Source organism: Nannospalax galili, unplaced genomic scaffold, assembly GCF_000622305.1.
Source record: "Nannospalax galili isolate Female #2095 unplaced genomic scaffold, S.galili_v1.0 scaffold149, whole genome shotgun sequence".
NCBI classification, from domain to species: domain Eukaryota; kingdom Metazoa; phylum Chordata; class Mammalia; order Rodentia; family Spalacidae; genus Nannospalax; species Nannospalax galili.
In genome coordinates, this window is record NW_008359763.1 from 1,737,225 (window position 1) to 1,760,013 (window position 22,789).

The 22,789-nt window shown below is 49.6% G+C and overlaps 1 protein-coding gene across 10 annotated transcripts in view; it reads right to left on the reverse strand.

Annotated features, from left to right (window-relative positions):
- The window catches only part of Agap1 (ArfGAP with GTPase domain, ankyrin repeat and PH domain 1), a 511,278-nt gene that overhangs the window by 25,507 nt on the left and 462,982 nt on the right, over positions 1 to 22,789 (reverse strand). The gene's annotated exons all lie outside the window — the stretch shown is intronic.

A 22,789-nucleotide genomic window follows, 5' to 3' on the forward strand; every position in this document is an offset into this window, starting at 1 on the left:
TGATCCTTCCCTTCACTCTCAGCAGAGCGAGTTCTGTGTGCACCTTCCCATCTACTCTCTTGCCAAGCATTCTCTCTTTAAAGGAATGTCGCCTGAGTGCTCTCAGGGCTTGAGTGCTGTGTGTGGCACTGTGTATGGATGGAGGCAGGCAGGGAGAGGACTGTGTCCTGAGCATCACTGGTGGTGCAGGACTGAGATTCGTGTGAATACTACTACTTTCTATAGCTTAGGAACACAAACACATCAGTGAACATTAGGTCACTGACACACCTGAATCCAGGTCACTAACAGATACTGATGCTCACAGAGGCATCAACCTTATGATGCACCTGCCCTCTGCCAACCAACAGTGGACCATGCAGCTGATTAAAGTACCTGTTTTCCCTCAGAGCTGGGGTTATCTTGCTACTTCCTCAGGGTGCAGATGAACCCCTTCCAAGTGCTTAATGAGAAAACGTCACTTTTGCCAATTTCCAAATAGAAAGTACTGATGGCTTCTTGCAGTAAGGCCACCTCTGTCTCAGGACAAAGGCTCAGTGGGAGGAATTCTCAAGTAACCCGCCCAGACTGGGAGGACAAGGAGGGCAAGGTGAGAGGGCCTGAGTCCAGCTGGTCATTCCACAGGTGAAGGCACAGGCTGGGCCATGGTGGCTCACGCCTTTAATCCCAGCACTCAGAAGGCAGAGGCAGGCGGATTTCTGTGAGATGGCCAGCCTGGTCTAGACAATGAGTTCCAGGCCAGCGGGGGCTACAGGGAGACCTGCCTCAAAAAACAAACGAAACACCCCCACAAACCCACCACCAACAACAAAATAAAGTCAAAGGTCCACTAGGAAAGGCCCTCATCTTTCTGGAAATGACCATTATGGAGAATGAGGGTCTTTGGTGCCCCAGAGTGGGGTCTTGCCTAGTGAGTATGCCAATACACTGGGCAGATAACCTCCAATCCCAGGGGCCAGGGATGCTGACCAGGCCTCACTGGGCTCCCGTGCCCTGGGCTGTGCTGGATGCTGATGCTAATTTGACCTGCCAGGGCTTTGCAGGAAAGGCCTTCCAGCTCTTCACACTTTGAAGCAGATGTGGTCTCAATCACAGAGGAGAGCCAGACCTTCCTCTCACCCCTAAGCTCTCTGGACTAACATCTCCCATCAGGGCTCCTTCTAGACCCTTTTGGATAGGAGTTAGTGAACTCAGTTTCTGAACATCAATGTCTTCTTATTCTGTCCTTCATGGACAAATAAGCCAGGTATATCCTAGAATGTCATTACCAGATGCCTCTGTCCATGGTCTTCACAGACTACCACAGTACCACATGTAAATATAGAGCTCTCAGGAGCACATGGTGACCATGTCATCACCTCCCTAGGATCCTGGCTCAGAGAAACCACAGGCAGACGACTCCTAGGGAAGGTCCCACAGTCCTGTGCTGCAGCCAACATTTTAACAGGGACTGTGGGACAGCGTCTGATGGCATGGTCATGACAAATGGACGGTCATCATAGAAGAGGCAGACGGACTGAAAGAGGAGCTCCTCCTTTATTGGAAGGGGCTGGGGGGCTTTTTCCAGAACGAGCACACAGAAGGCCACCCCACCCCCACCCCCACCAGGGGTTTGGTTTCATTCCCACCTCGCCCCCTAAACAGCACTGGAATGCCCTGTCCCCTGATGGGCTCCGTAATGAGAAGTACTGTCAATCACAGCTCCATTAGCCTGGACAGACTTTCACTTCCTGAAACAATTTATTGGATTCCCAGAAGCAAATGGGCCTTCCTTCTTTTGAGCTGTTTTTAGGGAGCTATTCAGAGGGAGTGTGTGTCCGTTCCGTCCCTGCTGGGCCCTTTGTCTCCTCCATTTGCTCATGAAAACAGTTTCCTGAGTTTACCTTCCTCCGCAGTCCAGGGCTTCCCCAGTGTGAACCCAAACTTCTTCCCGCCACAGCTCAGTCCCCACACAAAACCCACCAGCTGTCTCCAGCTGAACCAGCGAGGGAGCAGTGGGTTGTATTTGCTGATTTTTGGAGGAAGGCAGGGCACTAGGCGGGGGAGGGGAGAGGCACACACGTGAATTAAACGGACGCCAAGAACGAAAAAATGAAGTGGAGACGGGCGCCCTCCTGGGCTGTTAACTCCCAGGCCCTGCTTGGCCCTGGTCCTCTTTCTCAGTCCCCACCAGGAATTTAATCAACTCGGCAAAGACTGCTGAAAGATGTCGCTGCCAAATATGGGTTTTTTGGGACAGGGTTTCCCTGTAGCCTGAGTTGGTCTGAAACTTGCTATGTAGACCAGGTTGGCCTCAATCTCAAGTGCGTGACCACATCAGGTCCCCATGAATAATTTTTTCTTAACCAAAATTTTTGTTTTGAGATAGGGTCTTCTTGCTATATAGCCCAGGTTGGCCTCGAATTCTGAGCCTCCTGCCTCAGTCTCTAAAGTGCCGGCAAATATGCATGTGCCACCAGGCCTGGCCGAGTAATTCTGATTGCAAGTGTTCATAACACTGGTAAGATCTAGGTTGATGACGATTAAAGTTTTTTTCTGATAAAAATTTCCAACTATTAGCAAACCAACCACCCTTAGTAGCTTACAGTTAAACCGCTGCCTAATGTGTCTGAAAGATCACCGTCTCTTTTGCCTTCTGAACAGAGAGGATTGAAAATGATGTATGATAACACGATTCTTCCACTCTTCTTAAGGTATAGAGCACAGCACTGCACCTGGGCAAGGAGGCCCCGTCTTCCATACATAAATCACTTTAACTTTTAACCTGGGAAACAGCCTGCAGAAGGAGAGTTATGTCCTGGCTTCTGAGGATTTGAAGTCAATAGTAAACGGTGTTGGGGGGGGGCACATTCGTGCCACGGAGATCCAATCAGGGCAAAATTATGCAGTCATGTACGAAATAATATCTATTAGGCTAATTTAATCACCGAATATTTTACAGATGAATTAGAATTTAGAATCCAATTATTTCCAACATTCGGACTGTCAGCCTGTTTCTAGGTGGGGGTGGGGGGTGGGAGAGGGTGGGGGAGGGCAGATCGGGGTGGCTCTTACAAAGACGAGGTCAGCAAGGCTAGGAGAAGATGACGGATCTGATCAGGGTCTGGCCATCACACCACCCCGGCCCACCCCACAGGGCCCAGGATGCTCAGATTCCTTAGCCCTGATGGACAGCTATTGTCTTGGCTTGGAACTACAGAATCCCCAAAGGATCCTTCCTGCTCAGCCTGGCACTTCACAAAGACAGCTGGTTGCTCCACAGCCTGGGGTGGGCAATGGAGCAGACTAGTTCCAGGGCCTGGGAGTCTGCAGGGTGTCCCAGAGGCCACTATAAGGGACATGGTTACTCCTTAGACAAGTGAACCCAGCCTACCTGCTCCCAGCCCCTGTCATCTTGAGGGCTGCATTGCTTTTCATGGACAGTAAAGGGTGTCTGGAGACCAGGAGAAAACTAGAGGCCAAAAGCCCATGGGTTACTGCCTACAGGCCTCTGAGGTGTGGCCTGAGAAGGGACGTCAGCACTAGAGGCTGTATTCACCTTTAAAAAAAAAATGTTTTAGTATTTTTATTTTATGTGTATGAGTGCATTGCCTGAATGTATGTGAGCGCACCCGTGTCATGCAATGCCACGGAGGTCAGCAGAGGCTTCAGATTCCCCTGGAACTGGAGTTAAGGACAGTTCGTAGCCGCCATGTGGGTGCTGGGAATCAAACCCAGGTCCTCTGCAAGGGCATTCAGTGCTCCCAACCGCTGAGCCATCTCTCCAGCCCCTGGATTCATCTTTTTAAAAACTTTTAAGATTACATTACTTACTCTTGTCCGTGCACGTGTGCGTGCAGGCACATGTGTGGAGGCCAGAGGCCAACTGGCAGGAGTTGGTTGTCTCCTTCCACCATCTGGGTCCTAGAAATCAAACTCAGGTCTTCAGGCTTGGCATCAACTGCTGGAATTTGCTGAGCCATCTTGTTAGTGTGGCTAAAAACAAAACCAGCCTTGGAGAATGTTCTCCCCTCACAGATCCCTCCAGACAGCAGGAGAGCTGCTGGACACTGAACTTGGGAGATTCGCATGTTACTGCTCAGTTGTGGTTGTTACCTCTGGAGAATCAAGTTCATGGGTCTTTGTTTTCTTTTTCTTAAGTTCCACAGGTCAATCCAGGCAGTTATGAAATTGGATAAACGATTTTTTATAATACTTGAGTTATAAATAAAAATATTTCAGTGTTTCAATTATTTAAATCCCAACCAGATTTTTTTCTGAAAGGGCTGAAATACTTTTTTTTAATGCTACAGTTCTTGAGGGAGCAGAAATATGTAAGTCCTTTGCATCTTGGCTGTTTTTTAATTCTCGGGAATCTCCCACATTTCCAGCAACCAAGTGGGAATGTTACGGAAACCTGGCCACTCGCCATCCCAGAATGACCCTTACAGTGCGAAATGAAGGAATGCACTGGGCATTTACATTTCAACAAGCCAGCAGGTCATGGGGTTGTCAAGACCAAATATACCTATTTGAGTTTAAGGTGACTGTGGAGATCTGTCCTCTGCAGGAGGACAGAACTACAGCCAATGTCCGGCCAGAGCTACTGCCTAAGGGCCTTTGGGGCCTGCAAGGGGAGGCACTCAGTGTCTGTGAGCCTTAGGGGGTTTATGACAGGGGCTTCCTGCCTGGATGAGCAGAGCCTGACCCTAAAGACTTTGTGGGCCCTCCTATGAGTTTTCTTTCCCCTGGCACAAAAGGTGCCATTATTATTCCTTTCATTACCGAGCTGGGCACTGCTGTGCTCTGCCCCTTGTCCTCCAGGACCTTTGTGTGTGTGCCTGGGTGGGTGCATGTGTGTCCACATTGGCCTCTCTGACTCATTTGATGGGGGTAAGGACCTGGGTGGGATCTCTGAAGAGGTGATCCTTGTTTCAGGATGGTTTACAGCACCTTTTTAAAAACATCTGCCCATCAATTTATTCTTTCATAAACAAAATCCGACTTCATGTCCAGTTTCTTTAAAGTCTTAAAACAAAATCTTGGTATGTAATACATTAAGAAAAAAAGAATGCCTGGGGGGTGGGGGCACATGCCTTTAACTCCAGCACTGGGGAAGCAGAGGCCTGGTCTACACAGTGAGTTCCAAGATGGACAGGGTACAAGGTGAGACCTTGTCTACCAACAACACCAACACCAACACCACAATCCAAACCCACAGAAAACCAGGGCGTGCTGTGGATGTCAGTGTTTCCCCAGCATTCACAAGGCCTCAGGTTCAAACCCAGCACTGCAAATGCAAACAAACAACAAATCAACAACAAAAAGAAAACCTACGCTATTAAAAGAACGGAAACCTAGCTGGGTACGCGGCACACACAGGATCCCAGCACTGGGGAGGCAGAGGCAGGCAAATCTCTGAGAGTTCGAGGCCAGCCTGGTCTACAAAACCTGACGACCTGAGTTTAATCCCTGGTATCTACAGGGTGGAAGGAGGGAACCAACTTTTGCAAGTTGTCTTCTGCAGCACTGTGGCGTGTTCATGCCCATATGCACACACAGAAATAGATGTAATAAAGAATGATCATACACAGGCTGCCTAGATTTGGGGTGCGGATCCCGCTGAGCCTGTAGCTGAGCAACTCCTAAGGAAGCGCAATGAGGGGTCCTCAGGTACTAACATGCTCAGCACTGAGAAGAAAATGAAGCTGGAAGCTGCTTAAGAAAAAAAGGCCTTTGTAGTTCAGGGCTGGGAGGACCACGTGCAGGAGGATATTGCTACCAGTTCTGATGGAGGCGGACCAAAAAAAAAACAAACCTGCTTCCTTATGATAAACGAAAACAATCCTTTCAACCTTCACCAACACGAAGACTTCTGTATCAGACACTAACTCATCATAGGAGCTCGTTACACTGACCACTGCATCACCCGGAATCGAAAGGCAGGCCTGAAAAATGCCAAGACCAGAGCGAAGGGGAGTGACATGACCACCTCTCTCGCAAGCCCACCAGCCCTGCTGGATGGACAGTAAAGCCTGTTTACCTGGTGAACTCTGCACACCCGCTGCCCCTGCGGGTAGGTTGTCCGCTCTTGGACAGCCTTTAAGACACGCCTTCCTTTCCAGAGTGATCCAGGAGGGGCTCTGCCTCCGAGACCCAGTGGGCAGCAGCCGCGTGGCAGGACCTGGCCGTCAGCTCCCACCACATGCCTAATTAATGACCCTGCTGGTCACAGCTGGAAGAGCCGAGCTGGGGGTGATTAATTAAATTAGCTGGCAGAGGAAATTACAGTGGAAAAGCCAAAGTTTGATTGCTCCATAATTAACCGCAGTGCAAATAATATCTGCATCTATAACTTCCAGCGATGAGATCAGAAGCCAGTAGAAGCTGCGCTGATTGAAGCTGTAAACATCCCGCGGTGAGAAATGATAGGTTTGTTCTAGAGGGAAAACGCACAGAAATGGAAGCCCAGCAAATGGGATTGGGGAGGAAAGGGCGGGGAGGGAGCGGCGGGGAGGGAGCCTAACCTTTCATAGTGCCTTTGGCCAACATGAAAACAGCTCCTTTCATATTTCTTCGGGATTAGTGGCGAGGCGGGCCAGCTCCACGCTTTCGATTTCACTTCCCATGCATGGAACCGATGCTGGGGTTCCAGCCCCTCGCTCATTCCAGGGATTAAAACCCAATTCCAAAATAATTTCATAGGCCAGTAGGAGGGGACCACTTTCATCTCCCTGAGAAAAGAGTCTGCTGTGGGGGCCACCAAACGCACGCTACTGCGGCTCTTCCCGACATTTCTTTGTAGCAATTTCATGTCCCAAGTATGGTTTCATTAGCAACAGGATTCTACTTAAAAGAAAAAAAAGTATTCTAAACAGATAGTTGCATACACACACACGCCCCCAAACCTGTAGAACTCTCAGTGGATAGAAGCATTACTTTTTTCTACCACCCACGTGTTTTGCACTAGTGAGTTGTTTCAAGGCCAAAGTCAGGCATTATCTGCTCTGAAAGGGATGGTGTGGTGGCTCTGGACCATGAGTGTTTAAACTGCTCAATCTCAATACAAGAGAACCCCTTGGTCAAGTGGAAAAGCGCTGTGGTCACTGCGGTGGGATGGTGTCCACGAGTTCAAGCACAGTGTGACGTGCATGCCTCATGGGGCTTCACAACCAGCACAGGCAGGAGGGACAAGTCCGACTTTCCAGAAAGCTGAGGCTGTGGGGGATGAGGGGGCACCATAGCAGGAAAGGGCTTTGTGCCCTGCATCCTCACGCCAGCCCCGGATCTCCTGGAGCTGGGAAGGTATGAGCTGCATGGCCTTCAGGAACTCTACAGTGAACACAGCCAGGTAGGCCCATTTTGGACTTCTGCTCTCCAGGACTGTGAGAGAATCAACCCAGTGTCTTTAAATTGCCAAGTGTGTGGCCATTCACTCTGCTGCAAGAACTGCAAGTCTGTTCTGTGAGGAAAAGGACTAAGCAGGTAGAAGCTGGGTGTGGGTGGAATGCCTGGGAAGCAGCAGGAGTTGGCCTTGGAGGCCTCCACTGACAGCATCAGGCTCCTGATCTCTGTGAAGCCTTTCCCTTGGTGTGGGAATTGCACAGATGTCTAAACTTGCCAGGCCACAAGCTGAGGATTGGGTTGTGGAGGGTCACAGATAAAGTCCAGGAACTGAGGCTGGAGGAGAGCCTGATCCTTGTCTTCCTCTCACTGGTAATTCTTCAGGGTTTCACCCATGTGTTCAGGTCTTTCTAGCACAGGGTTTGAGTGTCCACGTCTCCAACAGCCATTCCAGGCATGGGCACAGAGGAGCAGCCTCGGACGGCACAGCCTACAGCTCTTCCAAGGCCCAGGGCAGCTACGAGCACCATAAAAGCTCATGCTGGGGAGATGGCTCAGGTGGTAAAGTCCTTGCCTTACAAGCAAGAGGACCTACGTTCAACCCAGAACCCATGTGAGGGTGGTGGTGTGTGACTGTCATCTCAGTACTGGGGAGGCAGAGACTCGCTGGCCAGCCTAGCCTGTATGGTAAATTCCAGGCCAGTGAGAAACTGTCAGAAGAAAAAAGAAAAAGTGGATGGTACCTAAGGGACAATACCGAGGTTCTCCTCTGGCCTGACGAGCACCGGCACACTCACGCCCCTGCAGAAAGCTCTAGCTCTTGGGCCAGGCTCCTTTCCTGAAACCGGACCTCCTGAGTGCAGCCTTGTGGGTCCAGGCCTGAACTCAGTGAGGGAGACTGGCCTAGGGGCTAAGATTCCAGTCATTGTTTCTGCTGTACCGTACTTTCCTTTGCTGTGACCTGGGAGGCGCATGTGCCAACTAGCAACTTTGCCACCTGGGCACAATTTCAGACCCTTTACCCTAACTGCCAGTCGTACCTGGAGTGTCAGCATTCAGCAACAGTGAAATGCACCGCCCAGTTGGGTCTCTTCCTCCGTTTGCACAAGGGTCCCTCTGGGCCTCTGAGTGACTCAAGCCTTAGACGCCCCTTCAGCCTGCTTCCTCCTCTATTTGTACCTGGGCCAAAGCATCTCTCCCCCTGTGTATGCCTCCCCTTCCCTTCCAGGCTGTGACACGAGGACAGGCCTGGTGTCACACACAGGGTCAGAGAAAGATCTGCGAGGATGGAATTCTCAGGCAAATTAAAACGACAGCATGTGAGGCGGTCAATTTCACATCTACATGGCCAGGCCTGGGGCCAGTGGTGCTGGAAGGGCATTCTGTAGACATGTGCATGTCACCTGGGCTGTGCAGGTCAAGTAAAGGCTGTGGCCTCAGTAACATCATCAAATCAGTTAAAAGTTCTGCAGAAAAGGTAAAGTCTTGCCCGAGCCCGCTCCATCAACTCTGGGTTGTGACCCGCCCCTCCATGCTTCCGTTTGCCAGCCCTCTAACCCGACAAGCCAGTTCTTTGAAATAAACAACTTTTCCCCTCTCTGTCCTCCTCTCTCCCTGCACCTCTAGGTTCTGTTCTCTGTAGGTACAAGTGGGTCTGAGTTGAGTAGCACCTCAGTCAAATTTTAGACTCACAAGCTGGGAGGATCTGGAATGGGCTTCAAGGGGCAGGAGCCTCAGTGAGAAAGGACAGATGAATGTGAGGCTTTTCTGGAGACTGATGCTGACGAAAGAGCCCAGATGTCCGTGCCTTCCAACTAGATGGACTCGTCCTAAGAATCCACCTTTACAAAAGAATTAGTCACAGGTCTCACAAGAGGAATGCCTACACATGCTCATTCAAGTGTCTTTTCGGTGGGTCTTGTGTCCAAAGGTGACTAGATCCTTTCCTCACTGCGACACAGATTACGCCACTGAAAACAAAACCTTTTAGTTTCCCTCTTCAACATAGGAGTTAGAGCCCAGAGTCTAGTATGTATCAGGGGAGCGTCTTAGCATCAAGGTGCACCCCCAGCCCTAACAGAGCCTTACAAGTCATCTAAAATGAAAGGAAGGTACTCATAGCAGCCTAAGGAAGGAAAAAAAAAAAAAAAACCTCAAAAATGTTTATTCATTAAAAGAAGTTTGAGGGAGAGAAGTTAAGGCTGAGTTTCTTTATATAGCCTAGGCTGGGCTGGAACTTATCATGTAGCCCTAGGATGGCCCTGAACTTGAGATCCTCCTGCCTCCACTTCTCTGCTGCACTGTATAAATGTGTACCACCCTGCCCAGCTCTCAAAGTTGTTTTGAAACCACTGTTCAAAAAAAAAAATTACACGAGACTATTCTCTCTCTCTCTCTCTCTCTCTCTCTCTCTCTCTCTCTCACACACACACACACACACACACACACCCCTATATACACACGCACGAGTATATTCTCTCTCTCTCTCTCTCTCTCTCTCTCTCTCTCTCTCTCACACACACACACACACACACACACACCCTTATAGATACACGTGGCCATGGGCAGGACTCCATTGCCAACTGTGCTTGGGAAATGCTACAGAAGCTAGATGTACCAAACACTAGGGTTTCTTCCCCCTTACCAGCTGGAAAGCGCACACACCATAAAGAAACCCCTTGTATCCTGTTTCCCTCAAGTCTTAGACTTCAGTTTCCAGGAACAACTCTTACTACTGCTGGGATTAAAATTCACAGGGATATGTTTTGGAAATCCTGGCTCTGACTTGGCATCCTACTCTGAGACAGTCAAGATGGCCTCTAAAGGTTGGGGACCTGTCTGCCAGGTTTGTTTCAGATTCTAGATCTCACAGAAAGGTCCAGTCTCCATGAAGGGCCCTGAAGGCCAGGACTCAGAGTCCTGGGGCCTCCTCCACAGGCTTTACTTCAGAAAATCTTCTGATCCTGAGCCACTTACTTAGACAGTTTTCAGATCTAGAATCAACAGTGGTTTCTTGATGGTATTGGGTGACCTGATTGCCTACTGTCAAAGGCTTGGCTCAGGCTGGGAGTGTGGGAAGGCCTGGTAGGTCTGGGGAGACATGAAGGTGGCAGGCTTGCTCCAGCAGGCCTTCGAAGGGAAGCGTCCTACATGGGGACCTGCCCTGGAGTCCCCCAAGGACTCACCACTACTGCTGGGACAATTCTGGACTAAGAGGCCTGGCAGGTTCATATTTACCCAGGAAGCTTTGAAATTCTGGGAAGCCAGGGCCAGATGGCCTGTGCTCTGTGGCTAGAATTCAGCTCACTGTTATGACCACGAGGGGAAGGGAGTGGGGATCTTTTGTGCCTGGCCCCCTTTTGTGAGGCCTTTTTGTCTTGGCTGTCTTTGGATTTCTTAGTAAACTGGGAGCCTCCTGGGGTGGGGGCGGGCAGTGCGGAGTCTTTTTCTTCCCTAACAGCTTTATTGAGGTATAAATTACACGCCATAAAATTCACCTGTTTTAGATATACAATACTGCAACTTTTATAAGTCCACAGGGCTGTGGAAGAATCCAGCTCTAGCCTATTCCTATCATCCCACAGGTCCTGCCTGGCCCAGACTTCCGGTCCCACACCAGGCCGCCACTCCTCTGCCTTGTCTGTGAGGAATTGCCTTCTCTAGCTGTTCCACAAAGGGATTCACAGCACGTGAGCCTTCCGTGCCCAGCTTCTTTCACAGAGTGCTCGGCCTTAGTATTTTGTACATACATGCTAAATAAAAGCAAGCAGGAACGGGAAATAAAAACACGCCTCAAAGCACTTTGCAATTTCTGGTCCTCCAGTCAGTTCAGTGAATGTCTGGTGGCATCCCTAAGCATCTATTTAGGTTCCGTGGGGGCTGGAAACACCTACTGTATTTAGGTGTTCGGTTTTATGTGGACTAGAGCAAATTAATTTTTTGATATGCAGCGTGAACTTTGAAGTTGCTGAGTTTAAACTTAGGAGGATGAAGAAACTGCATCAGGCCAGATACAAACCACTAGCTCCTGGAGTCATAGCCTGCGCTCCTGCCTCCACCTCTCTGTTTGGCTGATGAGAAGTCCTCCCATTTTGGAGACATTGTTGGGCGTTCAGATGGACAGACAGCAGGAGGCGGTCCTTCTTAGTCGGCATGTCTCTCCTGTATTCAGCCTCATTCACACCAAGGAGACATCTTGGCCTTTCATAATCAATCGTGTGGGTGCTTGCGAGGGGAACACACAGTGAGCTACAGGCTTTGGCACCTCAAGGGGCTCCTGAGTGGTTTTCTTGACCAATCCAAATGGTTGGCAACCCAAGACATGCCAGTGGAGTGCCTATTTGTGAAGTGGTGCCCTTGGATGGCTGGGGTGCACAGCATGGGTCTAGAGGAGAGCGCTAATGAAAACTGGCCACTGGATCTGTGTGCAGCAGTGGCTACTGTAAAAGGCCTCTGGAAGTCACAAGTCCTGGGCTGGGCGCCTGGGAAGTCTCTCTCATCCCGTCTTTCCAGACACAGCTCCACTATCAGCACCTTTGCCGTCTCTGTACATGAACATGCTTCTGGAACGCTGTGCAGACCAAGACACTCTGGGAGGTTTACACACAGCACCAGGTCTGCCTTACAGGGTTGTGTTTGGAGAATGGTGTTGGGGCACCAAGCTGGTGGCTACAGGAAGTAGGCAGACTGGGGGACAAGACTCTACTGGCCACCCAGGCCTGCATCCAGGCAGGCTGCATGGACACAGAAGGGTGTGAGGCATCCTCTGACACTGACCATGTCCACAAGGTGAGGAGTGGACAGATAGGTTTCACTTGAAGATCCAACACAGGGTTCAGGGAGCAGCTAGGGCTAGGAGCAGCAGCCCCAGGCTTTGGAGAGAACAAGCGTAAAGTATCTGCTGTGCTTGGACGGAGCCTGGTCCCTAAAGGTGCAGTGTACTGGGCTCCCACATGACAGATGGGCCTACCTCGAAGTCGGGCCTCAGAGAGGTCACAGGGTCATGAGGCACGGCCCTCATGAATGAACTGATGCCTTTCTCTGCAGACTGGGTTAGGTCTTGAGGAAGTAGATATGTTACTGCCAGACTGGGTTGTGATGAAGGGAGCCAAACACCTCATATTTGTCTTACGGGCGGGCAGGCAGGCAGGCAGGCACGCACGCATGCATGCACAGAGGCTACTGTGAGCATCTACTTCCCTGCTGAGGGCTGACCATGCTCTTGGTCCTTAAACAAACGATTTTTCTTTATCAAAGTTCTCAGCCTCAACAGCAACCACAGAAACAGCACCCCAAACCTAAAACAACCCAAATAAAAGCCAACCCAATTAAACAAAACAACACTGAAAGCAGGCCCTCGGGTGGCTGGAAGTCAAAGGCCTACTGCAGGCCCAGGGCAAGAGTATATCCCACTTGAAGAAAGGTAGTTCTCACAGATGGGGTGGCCTGTGGGCTCACAGCTTCGTGGTGTTAGCCAGAGCTGAGACAGGCTGAGGGACTGTTCCAGGTGACACATGAGCCAGGCTTATGTATGTGGGCATCTTGGCAAGGGACTAATGACATACTTCCTGAGTGGCACAAATCTCACACATCCTAATCTGACACTCCAAGCCCAGGGCTGTGCTGCAAGTTGGTTGGGCAAGAAACACCGTCCTGATGCCCGGTCCATATCCATGGCATGCAAGTGGCAGTGGCTACCAGACACCTGAAATGTGGCCGGTCTTACCTAGAACACACAGTGTGAAATAACTGACATTACAGACTGAGCAGCAAGGAAGAATTCACATATCTTGCTAATGCTTTAAATTTTTTGTTATGTGTATGTTTCTGCAGGGCATCTGTGTGCTACTGCGCACGTGTGATGGTCAGAGAAAAACCTGCAGGAGTCAGTTCTTTCCTTCCACCGTGTGTGCCCAGGGATTAAACTCAGGCCGTAAGGCTTGGCAGAAAGTGCCTTTACCCACTGAGCCATCTCACCAGCTCTGCTAACGGTATTCTATATTGATTACGATGTTTGGGTAATTACATTACTATTTTCCCTTTTTATAAACAAACAAACAAACACCTTTTTCAGTGTGACTACCGGGAAGGTACAGTGAGGGGTAGAAGGGAGAATGACACCAGGGCACAGCGGACAGTGTGCCGGTGTTGGCCAGCACACACGAGGCCCCGTCCCCGCAACATGACGAAAGAAAACATTTCTGATCAAAGAAAGGAAATGACTACAGGGTATGCGAGTTTTCCAGCAAGCTCAGCTCTCTCCGGGAGATTATTATTGTTTGAAGGTGAGTCACCTGGCCCAGGGACAATTCTCCATTTTTTTAAAAAAAATATTTTACTTATTTGTATTTTATGTGTATAAGTGCTATGCCTGCATGTAGGCAGGTGCACCTGTGTCGTGCAGTGCCTGTGGAGGTCAGAAGAGGGCATCAGATCCTCGAAACGGGAGTTACGGACAGCTGTCAGTCACCATGTGGGTGCTGGGAATCGAACCCAGGTCCCCTGCAAGAGCAGTCAGTGCTTTTAACCAATGAGTCATCTCTATAGCCCCATGTTTTTCCATTCTTGACAGTCACGGATAACTCCCCAAACCTGCCTTGGTTTTTAAAACCTAGGGAAGTTCTCACCAATTGCGCACAGCTCAGCATCCACCCTGCCCAGCAGAGACCCTAGGGGCACACATCCTAGCTACCACTTGTCCTCCTGCAAGCTCGCCTGAGTCTTTCGGCTTTTCTAGACAAAAAGCCTGAATGGCTTTGTGTGTGGCCAGAAACCAGACAGCTGCAGATGGCCACGGGTCTTACCTGATGGCTGAACTGGTTTCTGATGAGTCCCATGCAGAAGGCCTATAGGTCACAGGGCCCCAGGGTGGTTGTGAGAGGTGCGATGCTGAACAAGTACTCCACCCTTGGCTTCCCAGAGGAAGCCCCAGTCAGTCTCCAGGCTGGGACAGACTCTCCTCCTTGAGGCCAAAACCAAGGTGTTGGCAGGAAGCCCTGTCTGCGAAGGCGCATGCTTCGTTGCTCTAGTCTCATGTCTGTTTCTGTGATAAAATACCAGCCAAAAGCTACAGAGGGAGGTAAGGGTTACTGGGTAACAGGTTACAGACCACTATCGTCAGGAAGTCGAGGCAGGAATGTAAAACATCACACTTACAGTCAAAAGCAGCCGTGCTGCCCCTTGCTTTTAGCTGTCCTCAGGATCCCTTACGTAGGGAATGGTGCCACCCACAATGGGCCGAGTCTTCCTAGAACACTGAACAATCAAGACAACCCCCTACAGACATGCATAAACCAACTTAATACAACTGCTCGGCTGAGGTGGTTTCCCAGGTGATTTTACGTTGTATCAAGTGATATTCAAAACTAACCACTGCACTGTCCCTCACAGCTTGCAAGCCTCCCTGTGATCTCCAACCACATCGTTTGGACACTTTCAAACCTGCATATACGGCATGGGTGATTCGTCAGTCTTCTAGAAAGAATGCCAGGAGCAAGCCCATTGATGCCACAGAATGAGCCCGAGTTGCCTTGATGCCCAACAGGGACCACTGTTTCCCATCTCACGCCATAGTGGCAGTCCACGGATTTGAGAATAGTTTCTCCAGGTCCCGTACACCCAGTTTTCCCCAGCTTCATTTAAAATATCAGAATACATTGTCTTTAATTTTTCTCATCACTTAGAATATGTGACAAATTCTTTTACAAAACTTGTTATTTACTTCGAGTGTTACTCAGTGGTTTTAATTCATGTAACTATATAGCACGAAAATCAATGTTAGAACATTTACATCACCCTAAAAGAAACTCCTCACTCAGGAGCAGTCACTGCTTCCCACGTCTTACCTGCCCACAGTCACGTTTGTGCAGTCCCTATGCCCCCAGCCTAACCCCATCCAGCCTCTGGCAACCACGAATCCACTTCTGTCTTTGTGAATTTGCCACTGAGTCCCTAATAGCAGAACTGTGAAGCCCGTCTTTTGTGACGGCTTCTTTGGCTTAGCAGGATGTCAAAGGCACATCGCTGTTGTGGCATGAATCCGGATGACATTCATTTACAAGGTTTGGTAGCACTCACTGAGAGAGGCCACACTGAGTTTACCTGCCCATCAGTCATGAGCATGTTGGTCTGTTCCTTCTGGGCTGACGGGAACCATGCTACACTTGTGTTCAGGTTTCTGTGTGGACATGCATCTTCATTTCCCTGTCTACATACCCAGAAGTGGAACTGCTGGGTCATATGGTAAAGCTGCTGGGAAGTGTTGACTCGAGAAACTAACAAGCTTCCCTTCTGCCAATGGCCTTCAGAATTAGTCTGTGATGCGGCCCAGGTTCCACCTGATTCCTTCAGAGGGGGGAGGAAGGCATTCTGAAAGCTGCCCTTGACCCTTGACCCTAACCCCTAAGATCTAGCCTATGGGAATGAAAGCATTTCCAGGACCTTTTTACAAAGAGGAAACAGGTCTGGAGAGGCCAGGTCTCAAGGCTGTGCAGCTCTTAGGCAACAGGGGGCTCAAGTCCAAGAGCGACTCCTCCTCCAGCCTCAGTGTTCTTAGAGCAGGCTCCAGCCAGCGAGTGTCAGGCAGGGTTCAGGCGCCACTGAGCAGACAAGCGTGCCCTCCGGGTGGCACCAATCTGTTCACATTTGCCAGCACATGCATGGCACCCATGTTGGTGACATCCTTAGTCCCTCTAAGTCTTTGCTCTCACTGACATCTTATAAAAATAGTCCCAATTAACAAGTTAGGGTACATTCTAATTTTATAAGATGTTTTTAGCTTTCTACACTGTGACCATCTGTCTATGTTATTACATTTCCAGTTTCTCTATGCTTAAAGGCTAAATGTCATATTGTATACTGTAAGGATTATCATAAAGAAATAATGCATGTGCCATTATCTAAAATGTATGATAATCCAAAAGTAACATATACACATTATAACATATGTATACATATATAAGTGACTGTATCTGTGTATATTACATTATATGTTACTAATATGACTTTATACTTCTGGTTTATACAATGTAAGTATATGCAATATTTTTATTAAAATACATCCGACAGAGGAGTAGCGCACCTCTCAACTCTCACCAGAGGCTTCTTCTTACAGCAGAGGTAATTAACACAGAGACCCACAGTTGGTCAATGTTCAGAGAATGAGACTGTGGTGTGCTCAGCCCTAAATGCGACATTCTCTCCTCCCATGGTTCAGGAGTCACTGCACAAGATGTGGCAGAAAGATCGTAAGAGCCAGACTACAAGGAAACTGTGATGTCTGGATGTCACAGGGTAGATGCACTCATGAACACTTGTGACAGCACACACACAAGGTCTGGGCAAGCCAAGTCAGACACAAGCCCAGCACAGGAGGGGGCGGGGTGGGCAAGAAGCCCCAGCCCTAGCGAGAAGTCGCTGGCAAATGACAGCTACTGGGAGAGGGAGAGTTCATTTTCCTTACTGGTGTGACAATGGGTAGGCCAACCGGACTCCAAGGGATGGACCCATACCCAAAGTATTTGGGGAACACAGATTAGAGTTGATAGGTCTTTAAGAAAAAGAAAAATAGGGGCTGGAGAGATGGCTCAGCAGTTAAGACCACTAGCTATTCTTGCAGAAGACCCAGGTTTGAATCACAGCACCCACATGGCAGCCAATGACCATTGGTAACTCCAGTTCTGGGGGATCTGACGCCCTCTTCTGTCCTCCACAGGCATTGCACGACATGGGTGCACTTATATACATGCAGGCAATACACTCATACACATAAAATAAAAACAAAGAAAAGACTTAAAAAAAGAAGAAGGGCAGAGTAATACATGGGGGTGCAGTATAGAGAGGTAGAGCTGGGGGAGGCTCTAAATGTGATCAAAATATACTGTATGTATTCTCAAAGAATCAATTAAAGTATTTTTTAAAAATAGCACCTGGCACATTGCTAGCCTTCAAAGTTTTATGTAATTAAACGATTACTTACCCTCTTTTACTGATTGTTTGAGATAGTCTCCCTGCAGCCTCGGCTGGCTCTGGTCTCACGGTGGGTGCTGGGATTAAAGGCATGCGCCTCACACCCAGCTAACTGTTTTGGATTTTTTTGTTAATTTAAAACTTAATTTGGAAAAGCAATGATGGAACAGAGCACTTCTGCACACGCCCCTCACTTCTCTGGATGTCTGTGAAGAGGAGACTTGTTGGTCAGAAGCAATGTCCGCAAAGGCTGCTGACAGGCATTGCTGAGGCCCTTCCAGGAAGGTTTGTCTCAATGCTTTCTTTTACCGGCAGTGCTGGGATGAGTAGAGGGGGATATGGGCACGTTTCCATGAAACCTTGGCCACACTAGAGATTACGTCTAAGAAGGGAAAGCAAAGATGTCCCTTAGATGATTCACACTGGTCTGCAGCTCATTACCTGAGGCCATTAAGAGCCTCCATGTGACAGATCACATGACCCCTTCTGCCAGATGGCTCAGTGGAGAGCCTGTGGGTGACTACAGGGCTGTCACTTGTGACATGGTATAGAGCACCCGTGGCGGTCACTGTTCCTCAGCTCCCTTGAATCGCACAGGAAAACCTCTTACCATGACTGGGTTTCACCTCCTATGAGCTCAACACACTGGCTGAGAGGCCATCTTTCCAGAGAACTGGAAAACAGGCCTTCGTTTTTGCAAGCATGAAGACTTGAATTCAGACTCTTGGCATCCATGCAAAAGACTGGGCATGGTGGCATATGTATACAACTCCAGAGCTGGGAAGGCAGAGACAGGATGGCTGGGGCTCGCTGGTCAACTAGCCTTGCCAAAATGGTGAGCTCCATGGTCAGTGAGAGAGTGTATCTCAAAAATACAAGGTGGAGTGGCTGGAGGGATGGCCCAGTGGCTCATAACTGCATGCAACTTCATCTCCAGGGGATCCTAGTGTCTCTAGCCTCTGAGGGGACATGCATGCATGCGGACATGTACACACACACACACACATACACACACACGCACACATTTGAAACAAGTCTTTAAAAAAATAAGGCGAAAGTGAGTAAGGAAGACACGACACTGACCTCTGTCCTTCACATGCATATGTGCATACATGCACTCACATACCACATGAAACATTAAGGGGTGCCCAACACGTGGCCTGCATGCAACCCAGGATAGTCCTCTGAGACACAACATTACACAAAGTAAGCCTATGCATGCTTCTGCAATCTGGGGGCTGCAGGCTGGATGCTCCTGCATGTGACGTGTGGCTCAAGACAATTCTCCATCCAACGTGGCCCAGAGAAGCCAAAAGATTGGATACCCCTGGTTAGCAAGACACAACCTTCTGTGTGTGAGATGTTCTCAGAGAGGATTAAGTTGAGGGGAAAGACCTGTCCTGAATGGGTGGTAGGAGCCACAGACCGGGGTCAGGAGCCACGGACCGGGGTCAGGAGATAAATCAAAAGAGAAAGGGGAGCAAGGAGCTAAGTCCCTGTGGTCCCCTCTTCACTTCCCGATCTGCTGGGATGTCAACAAACAGCTGTTGCGCACCGCTGCGGCCGGGCTGCCTGCCGCTGTGCCTCCCGTCATGATGGACCACATCTCTGAAACCTCAAGTCAAAATAACCCCTTTTCCCCCACGTTCTTTTGTCAGGGTATTTTGTGACATCAAGAGGGAAAGTAATTAGTACACATACATACCAAAATGATTCCATCTGTATGAATTTTTATAAGGGCGAAACCAACCCGTGCTAACAGACGTCAGATCCACAGCTGCTCTGAACAGGGAGAACGGGGAGGCTGGAATCTCCAGGGTGACAGAAGAATCATGAGCAGGTACAGGCAGGTTAAAACTAACCTGGTAACACAGCTGAGATCTGTACAGCGCAGATGCAAAATTTACCTCAATCTAAGTTTTAAAAAGGTTTAACAAGAATATTCTAGCTGCTTTGGGTGACTCAGCTGCTCACATTTTATTTCAAAATCAAGGCTGCCATTCTAGTAGGAAGTCTAGAACAAGGAATTTACGAGTCTGGTAATGACTTTGGCACTTCAGCAGGAGGTCAGAACTTCTCAAGGGCCAAGTTTTAGTCGTTAATCTGAGAGGGGAGCAGCCTCATCATAGCTTGGAAGGGTGGTAAGTCCCAGAGAGTGAATATGGAGTCAACTGGGCTAAGGATGTTTCCTGAGGATACAGGCCACACGGAGCCCTAAGGGCACATCCTACAGGGCCACCAACAGTGACTCTCACGTTACTGACACACACTGACTGCAGTGCCATGCTGGCCACCACAGAGCTACTCCTGGAACTTAACCAAAGTTCTGAGGGGAAAATCACAGTGACTTCAAACTTAGCACCAGGGGCTTTGGAAGATTCAAGAACCAGCCTCGGAATGTGGGACTCAGCCTTTCACTTAGCACGCAGAGCTCGCAAACCCAATCATCAAAGAGCTCCATTTCTTAAAAAAATTTAAATTGTATATATATGTAGGTGTTTTGCCTGCATTTATGTAAGTGTACTACATGTATGCAATGCCTGCAGAGGCCAGAAGAGGGCACTGAATCCCTTGGAACTGGAGTTACAGACAGTTGTTAGCAGCCATGTGGGTGCAGGGAACAGAACCCAGGTCCAAGCGCTCTTAACTGCTGAGCCATCTCTCTAGCTCCCAAGAGCTCTATTTTAAAATGGACTATTCCAGCAACAATCAGACCTCTCACCCTTGACTGTGGAAGTGCTGTTCTCTTTCATCTGAGCTCCTGGCCCCTGAGTCTTCTGCAGATAGCACCTGTTGTTGTCGTCACCTGGTCAAACTCAGTTCCTATTCGTGTGAGCACCTGATGTGGCATTAGCAATATGCCCACCAAAGGGTATAAGTTGCCTACAACACAAACACAACATTTACAGGATCTTTCTTTGGTGGTAGCTTCATGGGCAGAGGAACAGCAGCCTGTGCTGAGAGCACTTCAGAAGAAAAGCATGTCTCACTGAGCATGCCTAAGGAGCAGGATGCAACAACAGGGGGCCCAGGAGTTGCAGAAGCCATCAGGGCCCCCTGCAAATCAAAGCCATAGATGCTGCTCCCTGCGGGTGAGACATTTAACGCTCCTTGGTAGGCCATTCAAAACCCCAAGCCAGAACATCTCAGACAAGGACTTTTCCACGTGGTCCTGAAGCTGGTGGCCTCTATGTGCCTTTATGGTCCAGGCAGTAGCTTCTGGCTTGAGCGGGGTTGTGTGCCTGCACCTGCTTCACATGTACTGCCATACCTGCACAGAGCACCAAAGGGCAGGAGGGGCTGCGGTGGAGGGCTCTCTGTCCCCTCTGCGGTGCCAGCACCAGGCTTTTCCCTGCTTCTGAAGACAGGTGGGGTCAGCACAGCTGGTTTCCTCTGTGGCCGACATGCTTAGAAGACTGCTGGTGAGGACAACAGCCTAGTAGTGTCTAAGGGACCCGGGGCTCAGGAACCTGCTTCAGGAAGTCAGTTAACAGTACAGGTCAGGTTCCTCATACAAGTAAAATGTGGCCACACCTGCCTGCCCAAGGCTACAAACTACCAAGGAGACTGTAGTTGCTCCCACAGGTCCAGACCCCAGGTGGAAGGTGCCCATGCCTGTGTGGCTCTGTATGAGCTTCTACCCAGTGGCAACGGGAGTTATAGACAGTTGTTAGCGGCCATGTGGATGCAGGGAACAGTGCTGCGGTGGTTCCTGTCACACACGTCCTTCAGCAGGAAGAGCTTCACAGCTCTGCACAGAGCACTGACTCACCCAGGGGCCTCTGAGGACAAATCTAAACCCAGGCTTCTTCCACAGCAGCTCAGAGCACTCCCACAGGTATGTTTCTCTGTGTACCTCTCCCTCACCACAGCCTCTGCCACCCAGCTGCAGGGGCTGTCCAGTGTCTGGAGGGCCGGGCCTGTATGCAGATCGAAGGCCCTAGAACCTCTGCCTTCCACAGGATGCCAAGCAGCACACTCCTCACCCAGGGTGACACTGAAGTGTCTTCAGATGTATCTGAAACTGCCCTTCCACTGTTTTTTGCTCCCCAGGCCTGCGGCCACCTGTCTCTCTCTTGCTCCTCACTGGGTACTGTGAATTCTGCCCCAACGTGCCCAAGCCAGCATTCTAGTGTTTTCCGCCCATTTGTGCTGTGTCCCCACTTCACAGAAGACAAGACAGAGGCTGGCAATCAGGATAGAGGGAGGACCTCGGAGTGACCCCCCAACAGTGCCGAGTGTTTCCAGAGCTTCTGCCCGCCTCTTCAGACCTGCCTTCAAACTCCCACAGAAGACAGTGGACAGAATCGGTTGGTTCCTTTCCCCAGCTTTATCTCAAAACAGAACTTGGAAGGCACCTTTCCAGACTCAAATGCCTTAAGAAACTCACCTTTGTCAAGACACAGTGTTACCAAGAGACAGTCATGGTCCCAGGGCCCAGGAAAGGTCAAGCTTGGAGCCCGCCGCCACACCTGTCCTCACTGCCTGACTGTGCCCCCGCCGCCCCCCAGGCAGGCTTGCCCTCAACTTTCCCTGCCCCTGGGAGGCCTGTCTGTAGTCATGACTGAAATAACGGAACAAGCATTTGAGAGTCACATGGAGACTTTTTAATCAAATTATAAGGCTCCCTGAGACAGAACATTGTATCTCACTTCTATTTTTCTCAATGTAAGGTATAGTTTTACCAGAATTCAAGTGTTCCATCTTTACCTCTGGGGAAGTGCCACCCTGGTTAGCCTTGGGCTGTTGCGGCCAGCCAGGTAGGCCTGCCTTCCTGCCTGAGCCCCTCGCCAGAACATGGATCCTATTTTTATCTAGGTGTTCAAGAACATGGCTTTACCCAGTGGGTCTTAGGAAACTCTGTGTCCTAGTGTTCTGAACCATCTAACAGCCTCTTAACTAACTTTGGAGGTGCACGGCAGGCAGCAGCATGTAAGTGACAGGGTGGCGTGCTGTGTGTTGGCATTCACGTCTTCCATGGATAGCCTGTAGCAGCTGAGGGACCACTTCATCCATGTGTCATGGCGCACCCTTTGAGTGTGGGGAGAATCCAATCACACAGTAACGCCATCTCTCAGCCGTTAACTGAACATCTACTGTGTTCCTCTGAAATGCTGCAGAATGCGTGAGGCCTCTTTCATTTGATGTAATTTGTAAATTGTACTTTCACAATTTAGACCCAAAATACTTTCCTCTTTCTCAGTTCATCCATCCCATACCTGGGACGGTTGTAAGGCTCCCACAGGGCTTAGGCAAAAGCTGCCATTTGAAGGCTACCAACCATCTGCTGGTGAGAGCAGATTCTTGGTGGACCCGTAGCCCTTGGGTTAGTTTTTGGCAGGCTTTTTCCTTGGCACTTAGTAAGGGTACCACCAGTATTTTGGAGTAGAGCTATTTCTTTTCTTTCTTTCTTTTTTTTTTTTTGAGATAAGGTCTCCCTGTAGCCCCAGCTGGCCTGGAACTCACTATGTAGACCAGGCTGGCCTTAAACTCACAGAAA